The sequence below is a fragment of the Equus przewalskii genome, chromosome 7 (assembly GCF_037783145.1).
Source record: "Equus przewalskii isolate Varuska chromosome 7, EquPr2, whole genome shotgun sequence".
In the NCBI taxonomy this organism is placed as follows: domain Eukaryota; kingdom Metazoa; phylum Chordata; class Mammalia; order Perissodactyla; family Equidae; genus Equus; species Equus przewalskii.
This window is the reverse complement of record NC_091837.1, coordinates 39,697,759-39,708,646: the sequence shown is the minus strand read 5'-3', so window position 1 is coordinate 39,708,646 and position 10,888 is coordinate 39,697,759.

Genomic DNA, 10,888 nt, shown 5'->3' with positions numbered 1-10,888 from the left:
TTGCACTACCCAAGAAGAATAAGCTTACTAAAAAGAAGTAACCCAAGTCCACCAAATACATTGAAATTTCAGGATGATTTATCATATTCACATCCAATCTCCTTCAACATCCAGAACCGCGTCAACAGAGGACAGTGCTGTCTGCCTGATAAATCATATGTCTAAAAAGAGTCTCTAATCTCTTTCCCCCTTCCCAGCAGTCACAGAGTATTTATTCTTAAAGACATTTGACTTTGAGTGTTCTTAGAAGGCAGGGAAGCTGTGAACCGCTTCTGCTGCTGCTGCGTTTTGAAGACTGAGCAAATCTGTCTCTCCCTGCCTCAGCCTTTTTCATAGAGAACACAGGGCAACTGACAAGGAAGAGCAGAGCCCTAAACTGTGGGAGCAGTGAGGCCAGAGGGCTTTCGGAGCCACAGCATAATCACCTGAAGGGGTTCTCATGGGTCCTAAAGAGCCTGCGGATCCCACTTAGAGGACCTGGAAAGATTAGCGAGTCTTGGCTGACTCCTTCCTCCACCTCCTTTTTCCTCCCCTCCCCTCCCAACATTAAGCACACCCTCCAAAAGTCCCACTGGCTTTAGGACCAGGTTTAGACTACACTTTTGGAAAATCTGATCCCATCCTATACCTTATGTGCCTCCTGCATCTGCATTTTATGTGGCAGACCGTTTGATCCAAAATAATTTGGTTAAGAACTAGTTCATCCAAAATGATAACTCAGTTTCAATGACAAACCATTGCTGAACAAATGCATCATCTATTTTTTTCAGCTTTATTGAGGTACACTTGACAAATAAAATTGTAAGATTCTAAAAGTGTACAAGTAGGGGCCAGCTCCATGGCTGAGTGGTTAAGTTCCTGCGCTCTGCTTCAGCAGCCCGGGGTTTCACCAGTTGAGATCCTGGGCACAGACATGGCACTGCTCATCAAGCTATGTTGAGGTGGTGTCCCACATAGCACAACCAGAAGGACCTGCAACTGGAATATGCAACTAGTACTTGGAGGCTTTGGGGAGGAGAAGAAGAAGAGGGGAAAAAAAAGAATATTGGCACAGATGTTAGCTCAGGTACCAATCTTAAAAAAAAATAAAAAATAAAGTGTACAATGTGATGACTTGGTAAATGCATAGTGTACATAGTGAGAGGATTCCCCCTACCGAGTTAATTAACACATCCATTACGTCACATATTTACTTTTTGGGTCTTTTTGTGTGAGAACATTTAGGTTCTACTCTCTTAGCAAATTTTCAACTGCAGTCAGCATGTTGTACATTAGATCCTCAGACCTTATTCATCTTATAGCTGAAAGTTTGTACCCTTTACCAACCCCTTGCCCCTACCCAAGCCCCTGGCAACCACTTTTCTACTCTTCTGTTTCTGTGAGTTTGACCTTTTTTTTAGAGTCCACGTATAAGTGATACCATGCAGGACTTGTCCTTCTCTGTCTGGCTTATTTCACTTGGCACAGTGCCCTCGGATCCATCTTTGTTGCCAGAACTGACAGGATTTCCTTCTTTTTAGAGGCTGAATAATATTCCATTATATATATAGATCACATTTTTTTTATCCACTCACCTATCAACAGACACTTAGGTAGTATCCATACCTTTGGTATTGTGAATAATGCTGCATTATTTTTTAAATTTCTCACTTTTTAAATTTCTCACTTGAATTCTTTCGTATTCATTTTAAGGAAATTAGGCTCACTCTACATTTTTGTCTGTGTCTTCACAATCTTTTAATTTTGCAAATCAATTGAAAATGAATGTCTCAGCAATCATCTATTCATGTTTGCATAATTTTTTTGCACAGTAGGGAGGGGAGTGTGCTATTTTTGGATACGTTTAAGGCAATCGTGGCACAAGGACAAGTGGTGCTGACTTGAGCCGTTGGTCCAGCAGAGCCAAGCATAAGGAGATATAAACTCCTTGACCCAGCTGGACTTTATGCCTATGATTTCTTATCATCCTGCTGGGGGAATTGCAGAATACTTCCAGGTAGCTGACTTTCTACGTGCTCACATTGCAGAACAAGGAATGAGTTGTCTTTGGCCCTGCTTAGATTTGAGCCTACCACAAACATTTACACTCTTCCCTAAGGTAGCTTGAGAGTGGCCAAACTGTCAGCCTGTGGGATTAACGGGAGTGGGTGCTCTGCAGTGGCTCTGAGACCAGAGGCCCCAGGCTTGCTCAAACAACGCCCTTGCTGTGGGTCAGAGCATGCGACACCTAGATATTCATACTCTGCCTTACCCTTAACAATATTTCCTCGGAATGCAACTCCTTGTTTTTTCTCCTGAGATTTAGGGAGCAGTGGACTCTACCCTCTTTCTCCTTTTGCACTGTTTCCAGAAGTCTTCGCTTTGAATCACAAAACTATTTGGAATCCTGGGGAAACCTGCTCTCATCTTAAGTAAAAGTCTTATAGGATGAAAGTTAATAAAACTATACACTGAAATAAGAAACCTAGAACTTGAGCAATTTGAGGGTTGAAGTGTGTCATTTGTCAGAAATGTTAGAATGCATTTCAAATAGCCAAACAAAAAGCAAATTAAGTTCTGGAATGAGATGACCTGAGAACAATGCTCACGATATAAACAGAAGATTTTTTTCTAAATAAGGAAAAAGTAGGATTGACTTTGTAGAAGTTAACTTTATTAATCACTTCAGTAGAGCTCTTCTATTTGGGAATAAAAGGAAGGTCTCTGTGTCTCTATAGAGTTTGTTTTCTGCCTTGGGTCTCAGTGATGGCTCCCTGACTACCACTATCACCCCCGAGAGAAAATGCTTGGAAGGAGAGTTGAATGAGTCTGTATTGTTTAGTGTCCTCAAGGGGTTTTTTTTTTTTTTTTTGAGGAAGATTAGCCCTGAGCTAACTACTGCCAATCCTCCTCTTTTCACTGAGGAAGACTGGCCCTGAGCTAACATCCATAACCATCTTCCATCTACTTTATATGTGGGATGCCTGCCACAGCATGGCTTTTGCCAAGCAGTGCCATGTCGCACCCGGGATCCGAACCAGCAAACCCTGGGTTGCTGAAGTGGAACATGCACCCTTAACCACTGCGCCACCAGGCTGGCCCCTCAAGGATGTTTTTTGTGCAGAGGAAAGATTCAGAGGTGACTTTGGTATTAAAAACTAATATTTGATTATTAAGTTTTTAGTTCAACTTAATTCATATCCTATTTAGCAAATTTTAACAATCACTATTAAAAGTGATTTTTTATTATGATTATTTGCAAATTTTGTTAATTGAGTGTATTTAATCACGTTAGATTACATTTATATATTTAATATATAAATACTCACAGGTAATTCCTTAACATGGAGATACTGGTGATATGAGTTTAGTTGCCTTTAGCATTTCTTTACTTAATTCTGTATCTTGCTATGGCTAAAAGATGCTCCTCGCCAAGGGAACAATGCTCAACCCCATTCAAGGAAGGTAAGTTTTCTGCTCTAGGTCTTTGAACTTAGTGGAATTCTGCATCATTTTCATATTCTTCGTATTGCTGGGACCACAGCTCTTGCTGATGTGATGACGACAGCTGACTGAATTCTGCATCTGTCCTCTGGTTTCTGCCTAACTCTGCAAATTGATTTCCAAGGACATTCTAATGACAATCTGTTGCTACACCCATCCACCAGTTTTGCCATCTGGTTTTTCTTGTACCCAACATAATATTTTCTCTGGTCTTGTCACATTTCTAACTCAATTCGGGACCCTCGGTGGTGCCTAGCTTCAATGTGCGGGGCCACCAACTGAAATACTGATAACATCTAACCCTATACCTCATTCTCTTTTCTTGTTTCCCTAACTGACAAAGGCCAATAGGTGATAAAGAAATCCCTGTTGAGTAAGCAAATAAATGAATGAATAGACAAATGATTTACATAAGGATAAATCCACACAAAACTATGAAATTTATCTTTGTTTTCCTTTTCCCCTTAACTTGGGTTCCTCTCTCAGCAGAAGAGACTCAAATGTTAGCATTGATCATATTTCCTTCTCATCACACAGACAAGTAGAATGCACACATCTCATTTAAATCCTATTCATCTATCAAGGTGAAAAATGTGCTAGCCTAATACTGGTGGCTGCCTTAGAAATGGAAGTTCTTCCTGAGATCCTGTATTAGCTAGCTTTCTTCTGTTGGCTATATATTCCTAAAGGTATATGGTGTATGTGCTCACTCTTGCTCCCTCTTCATGTGTGTATACACACATGTGAACATGCACACATGCACACATGTCTATACTAAAAAGTATTTTCTGTTCCTAAGTTCAAATCAAATTTTTAAAAGTATAATATAAAACACTGAATTAATGAAAATGTGACTGATTTTGATAGTTGTCAGGAATTCCATTTTAAGAAACTTCAAAATCTGCCTTCAAAAGGCACGTGAACGTTTTGGAGCATTTCATATGTTTCATACGACGTAGCTGGCTCAGGAAGCTTGCTTGTTATTTGATTGTTTAACTCTAGGCATTGGAGTGAGATGCAGACTACTACTAAAGAGGGAGTGTTTTAGACAAAAAAGGACACATGAAAAAGGCAGATGTATCAGGTGAAGGAAGAGGCCCAGAAGGATTTGCACATTCAGGCATTTCCCCTTTTCTGCAGTTACCAAATGACCTGAAAAAGAAAGTGCAGGTGTCGACACTTTCAAAAACCAGTGTTGGTGAAATGAAGACACAAAGCTCTGAGATGAGTTTCCTTGACTCAGTGTTGGTCATGGAGTGGTCCACTTGAAAAGGTCAAGGGCTTTGATAAAGGATCAAATGCAGCAGAGTCTCATTGTGTCTCCTCTCAGATGTTACTAATAACTGTGTAGCATTTTAGTGTGTACCAAAAACAAATTTTCTCCAAGGTAATGTAAACACTGCCTTTTTAGGTTAAAAAACCCCCCAAAACTTGGGGCCAGCCCCGTGGCCGACTGGTTAAGTTTGCGCGCTCCGCTTCAGCAGCCCAGAGTTTTGCCGGTTCGAATACTGGGTGCAGACGTGACACCATTCATCAAGCCATGCTGAGGCGGCATCCCACATGCCACGACTAGAAGGACTCACAACTAAAAATACACAACTATGTACTGGGGGCTTTGGGGAGAAAAAGGAAAAATAAAACTTTAAAAAAAAAAAAACACCCAAAACTGCAAATGGAGCATAAGCTTTCAGTAAAAAGGCAGAGAAACATGTTCCTGAAGGCAATCTGGTTTTAAAATACAGGCAGATGAAGAGTTTGTTAGTGTGTTCTCACCTCCATTCATTTTCAACCCCAAGAACCTTCCCCATTCAAGCGGTGAGATCTGCGGGTGAATTACCCTAAGGGAAAGAGTGGATATCTATCGCAAGAGGAACTCAGAACAAAGCATTGCCCATTCGGTCAGTGCTGACAAAGAAAATTAAAATTTTGAAATTATAAAATTTTTAAAATTTTGAAAATAAAAATTTGGAAAATCTGTCCCACACTCAGTAGATTGGAGATGGGGCAAGAGCGAAGGGGCGCTGTGAAGGAAGAGTTGAAGCATAAAGCCAGGCCCCTGCTCCTCCTGCAGAAGGGCAGAGCTGAGTGCAGCAGGAGAGGCCGACCTTTCCCGGAAAACTTTAAGAAGCTTGAGGCCCTTTCCGGCGGGGAGTGGGAAGCATGCGCCGTCCTGGTTTTCTTCCGCACTTCACCAAGGGGGAGTGGGTGCCAGCCGAACAGAAACTGTCCAAGCTGAGAGGACCAGGCTGGGAGCCTCCCCTGGAGCCTCCCAAAGCTGCAGTGCCCCAGAGAAGGGGGTGCCTGAGACCTGATGTGGGCTGGGGGTTGAGGAAGAAACTAGCATGCTCCATCAATACCGCAGATGAGGGCTACTCAGGAGAGGCCAGCAGGGCTGAGGAAGAAAGGAATGACTACAGCGGCCTGGATGGGGCAGGTCTCATCTCAGCATCTGCTAGTGGAGGACAGAGAAAGATCCAAGGAGCAAATGTCCTTTCCCAAGGCTGAATCCTCTTCGCACGGACCCATCTAGGGAAAAAGGGGACAGCTCAAAGATGAATTGATTGAATTTCCTTCTTTTTTTTCTTTTTCTTTTTTGCTGAAGAAGACTGCCCTGAGCTAACATCTGTTGCCAATCTTCCTCTACTTTATATGTGGGTTGCAGCCACAGCATGGTTGGTGAGGGGTGTGGGTCCGTACCCAGGATCCAGGTCTGGAACCTGGTCTGCCAAAGCAGAGCATACCGAAGTTAACCACTATGCCACAGGGCTGGCCCCTGAACTGATTAAATTTTAGGCTTGAAATGTCTGAAAAACCGCTGACATGTCTGAGCTGTCCTGGAAGTAAATTCAGTTTTCTACCATCAGGCAGGAGGGGAAGACAAAAAGAGAATTCCGTTATGGGGAAATAAAGAGAGTTACATATTGTACCTCTGAGTCTACGGATTGTGAAATATCTGCTCTGTGAGTCTTGTTAATTTCATGAACATCACCATGAAGAATTTCAGATGCACGAGAACTGGAAATATTGAAAATTTATTTTACACAACTGAGGCCTTGCAGTTTAACAGAATGAAGGTGGGACCAATTATTGAAGTACGGTTTCATCCCCTCCAGGATCTATGACTGTAGGATCTGCAGGCACAGAACAGCAGTAAGGAGTGAGTGGAGGTCACAGCAAAGAACAAATAGAAGTCACAGAAAAGCTTTGCAAATTCTGAAAGCCAGTGCACCATGTGTTCTCAGGGATTATCTGGTACCAGGTCACACTCGACAGGAGAGGTAATGACCACCACATTAAGCCCTTCCTCAATGGGAAATATGGGCTTTGGAGGTTTCTCTAGAGTAGGAAAAAGCATCTCCAGTTTTGCAGTGGAAATAAATGAGAGGGGGAACCCTGCTGAGAAGTTTTTTTACAGACAATTCTGCCGGAAAAGAGCTTTGCAAGAATTCCTAGGATTGTTCTTTGTTTCGGGGCCATGGCCAGAGTGTTGGGTGGTACTGAAAACAGAGCATTTGTTTCTAATCACCTGTCTGACTTAATTTAGTGAGAAGTTTCGGCACTGGCCGACTCTGTTGCATTGGTGGTCCTGAGCAGCCTGGCAGGGTGTTGGGCAGCAGGATTGGCTCTGCCGTTCTGTCCTGGAGAGCTATGCTCCCCACTGCCCTCCAGGAGGCCTCTTGGCTGAGGAGAGCTCCTTGTGACCCTAAGTGTGTGATGCACAAGGCACTCTCCTTGGCTCCCAACTATACCAGTTTGCTAGAGCTGCTATGACAAAGTACTATTGACTGGGGGGCTTAAACAACAGAAATGTATTTTCTTACAGTGCTGGAGGCTGGAAGTCCCAGATCAAGATGTCCACAGGTTTGGTTTCCCCTGAGGCCTCTGTCCTTGTCTTGCAGATAACCTTCTCCCTCTTTACGTGTCCTTGTCCAGATTCCCTCCTGCATAAGGACACCAGTCCTATAGGATTAGGGCCTGCCTATATGACCTCACTTTGACTTAATCACCTCTTTAAAGGCCCAAGCTCCAAATACAATCACATTCCGAGGTACTGGGGGTTAGGATTTCAACACATGAATTTTGGGGGAAACACAATTCAGCTCACGATATCAACTTTCCACACCTGAGGTTAAAAATAGATTAGTATCCCGGACCCACTTCTAGGGATTTAGATAAAATAAACAGAAGTGCTTATCAAATGTCCAAATCAGCACGTCTTGGCCCTGAAGAATTAGATCAGATTTCAAAGTAACCTGGGAAGCTGGAGAAGTGGTTAGAAAGAAAGAAAAACTTTGTTTGACATTTCGTTTATTTAGACTTTGCTTTGTTGCAGAAAGGACATAAGGGGAGGGGACTCCCAGATTAATACAGACACAACGGGCAAGGTGTGAAGGAGACAGTCTCTCCTGAGTGCCCTTTCACTGTCTCACTGCCGCCCCCTGGCCTCTGGCCCCTGTGCAGTCACCTTGCATGTGCCTCCTGGTGACCAGAGTGCCCACTGGGGCTGCACCCTTGGGGCGGGTGTGGGAAGGGGCTGTTAGGAAAGTTTCTCAAGGCAGAGCACGGTACCCTAGGGGCTCACCAAAGTTAATGTGCTTTCTCAGGGCCTGTGAAAGAGGTGACATGTAGACTGCATGCAGAACATGGTGGTGCAGAACTATTTTACATTTCCATGGAGAATCACCATTAAAGCATAAGGAACCTCGGTAATCCATTAGGAAAAGCTGATTTCAGTATTCAATGATTAACATATACTTATTAAGCACCTATTATGTACCAAGCAGTAGGTGATCACTTGAGACTACATTGGTGAGCAAGTCTTTAATAATATTAGCAAAACACAAATGCCAAGAACATGTGTGTTAACTTCTAAGATACTTACAAAAAACCCCACCCCATTTTACAGTTGAGGAAACAGAGGCAAAAGAGGTTATTTGTAATTTGCTCAAATCCACACAGCAAGGAAGAAACAAGGCCAATGTTTTAAGTTAGGAAAATATGCCTGGCTCCAAACTTCATACTGGTAAAAACCACATGATTTTGCCTTGAGATATTTGGAAGTTAGGCAAGGAAGTAAACAAGTCTTTTTCTCTAGACGTTTAGATATGATGAGGTCCATAATAAGTTTATCTAAAGATATAGCTGAGCTCCCAGATTGGTATAGACAGGGAGTAGGGGGGAGAGGTGTTCAGAAAGAGCAGCTGAGAAGAGCCCGAAGAGAAATTTCATCACTTTTGTGGAAATCAATAAAAGAAAACGTAACTAACTTGGAGTCAGGGAGGCCTGTAGGGGGAGCTCTCACTCCCTGTCCTACGTTGCCAACTACAGGAAAGAGGAAAAGAGCTACCCTTGCCTCTTCTGATGGGAAGTAAAACTACTTTACTACTAAAGGAAGATTTCTCCTCCTACTCGGCAACAGCCCAGCCAATGAGAAACACAGCAGCTCAGCCAATGAGAAGCCGTTGTGACCCTGAACCGTTACTTTCCTTCAACGGACTTTTGTTTAGAACAGCCCCTGCCTACTCCCCATTTTTCTCTATTAAAGCAGCTCCCTTCATTTGTTTTTGGGATTTGCCTACGGTTTGCTATAGCATGCACATCCTGAATTGCAATTCTTTTGGCTATTCCCAAATAAACTCATTTTGAGGGTAAAAATAGGCAAATTTGCTTTTTAGGTTGTAATTTTCCTTGGTGTTGGAAGGGATCCCTGATGGAAATCTGCTATGAAGATCAACAACTGTGCATTCAACTTTAAAAACAAGCATTCAGAGCACAATCTTAGATATTTTCCATCTTGAAAATTACGAAAAATATGAACAAAAATGATGGAGTAGAGCATGCTCATGCCTGCCCCAAACCGGGCAGTATTGGCAGCTGGGGCAGTTCTTGGTCTGGTTTTCTGAGAAGTGGGAATGAGGAGACTGGGCAATGCTAAAATAGAGACTATGAAATTAATAAAGGGAAACAATTTAAAATGGAGTCAGAAGGGTGAGCTCCCACTCAAGCAGTACCACTTGAGATCTATTACAGGGAGGATTATCAACTACAGACCCCCAACAAGAAGAATCCTCAATAGGAAAGAATCATCCGTGATAGGAAAGATGAACATTGCATCTACTAGAGGAAATTGACTACCCCAGCAACTAAGCCAACGAGAACCCATCATCACACTGAACTCTCACTTTCCTCCAATGGACTTTGGTTCTAAACAACCTCTCCCAACTTCCTCCTTTTTCTCCATGATGTGATGTTCCTCTCTCTTGTTTGCTGGATTTGCCTATGGTCTGCCATAGCATGTAACTCCGGAACTGCAATTCTTTTCGGCATTCCCGAATAAACTTATTTTGCAGGTAAAATAACTGACTTATTTTTAAGGTTGACAAGACTAGAGTCTTACCCAGCTATGGCTTCCTAATTGCTCCTTGCTGTTTGTAATTTTTATTTGTCTCCTATATAGCACACCTAAAGTTTCTCTACAGGGTGTTTCTATATAAAGTGCTCACAGACCAAAGCTAAAACATTTAATCTCATCATTAGGTTAATTGTGTAAAAAATGTCCCATCGATAGGGGCTGGAAGGTGGTTAAGTTCCCACGGTCTGGTTCCACGGCCCGGGGTTCACGGGGCTAGGATCCTGGGGGCGGACCTACGCATGGCTCATCAGGCCATGCTGCTCCGGCATCCTACATAGAACCAGAGTTACCAACAGCTAGGATATACAACTATGCGCTGGGGTTTGGAGGAGGAAGAACTCCCATCGAAGTTTTTGTATAAACTCTCACTCTTCTCCTGGGCTCTGAGAAGGTGGCACTCCAGACTAATTTTGTGTGGTCAGCATCTTTCATAAAGGGGTAGGTAGAACAGCTTATGAAATTCAACTCCTGGAAACCACACAGTCACTCTCTCGGGAAACGCAAATACAAATACAAAATGTATTTATGTGTAGGTGATGCCAGGGTTGGGTAGTGTTAAAGAATCCAAGGTCGAAAAGGTCATTCATTACAGAGAGGGGGTGAGTCACAGTTCAGACTCCACATAGGAGTTTGAATTCAGACAATTATAAAATCCAGTGACTGCCATCGTAGTGTTTGGTGTTTTAGCTGAGGTGAAAGCTTCTGGTTTGCAACCGAACACTCGGGAACACAGGCGCTTTGTGCTCGCTGCAGCGAGGACGAGCGCCCGCGGCCCACCGAGGAGGCTGACAACACCGGGCGTCCAGCAGCCTTCCGCTGAGAAAGGGCAGACCCGTTAGGAGTTGAAGAAAGCTCCTGCCTGGCCGCCCCTCGGGCCACGGGCGCGCAGGCCGCCAGGCGAGGGGTAGGGGGTCAGAGGCGCCCCCAGCTGGAGCCAACGCGCTGGCGCCCACTGCATATCCGGTGCTCGGCGGGAGTCTCAGCCTCAGCCAC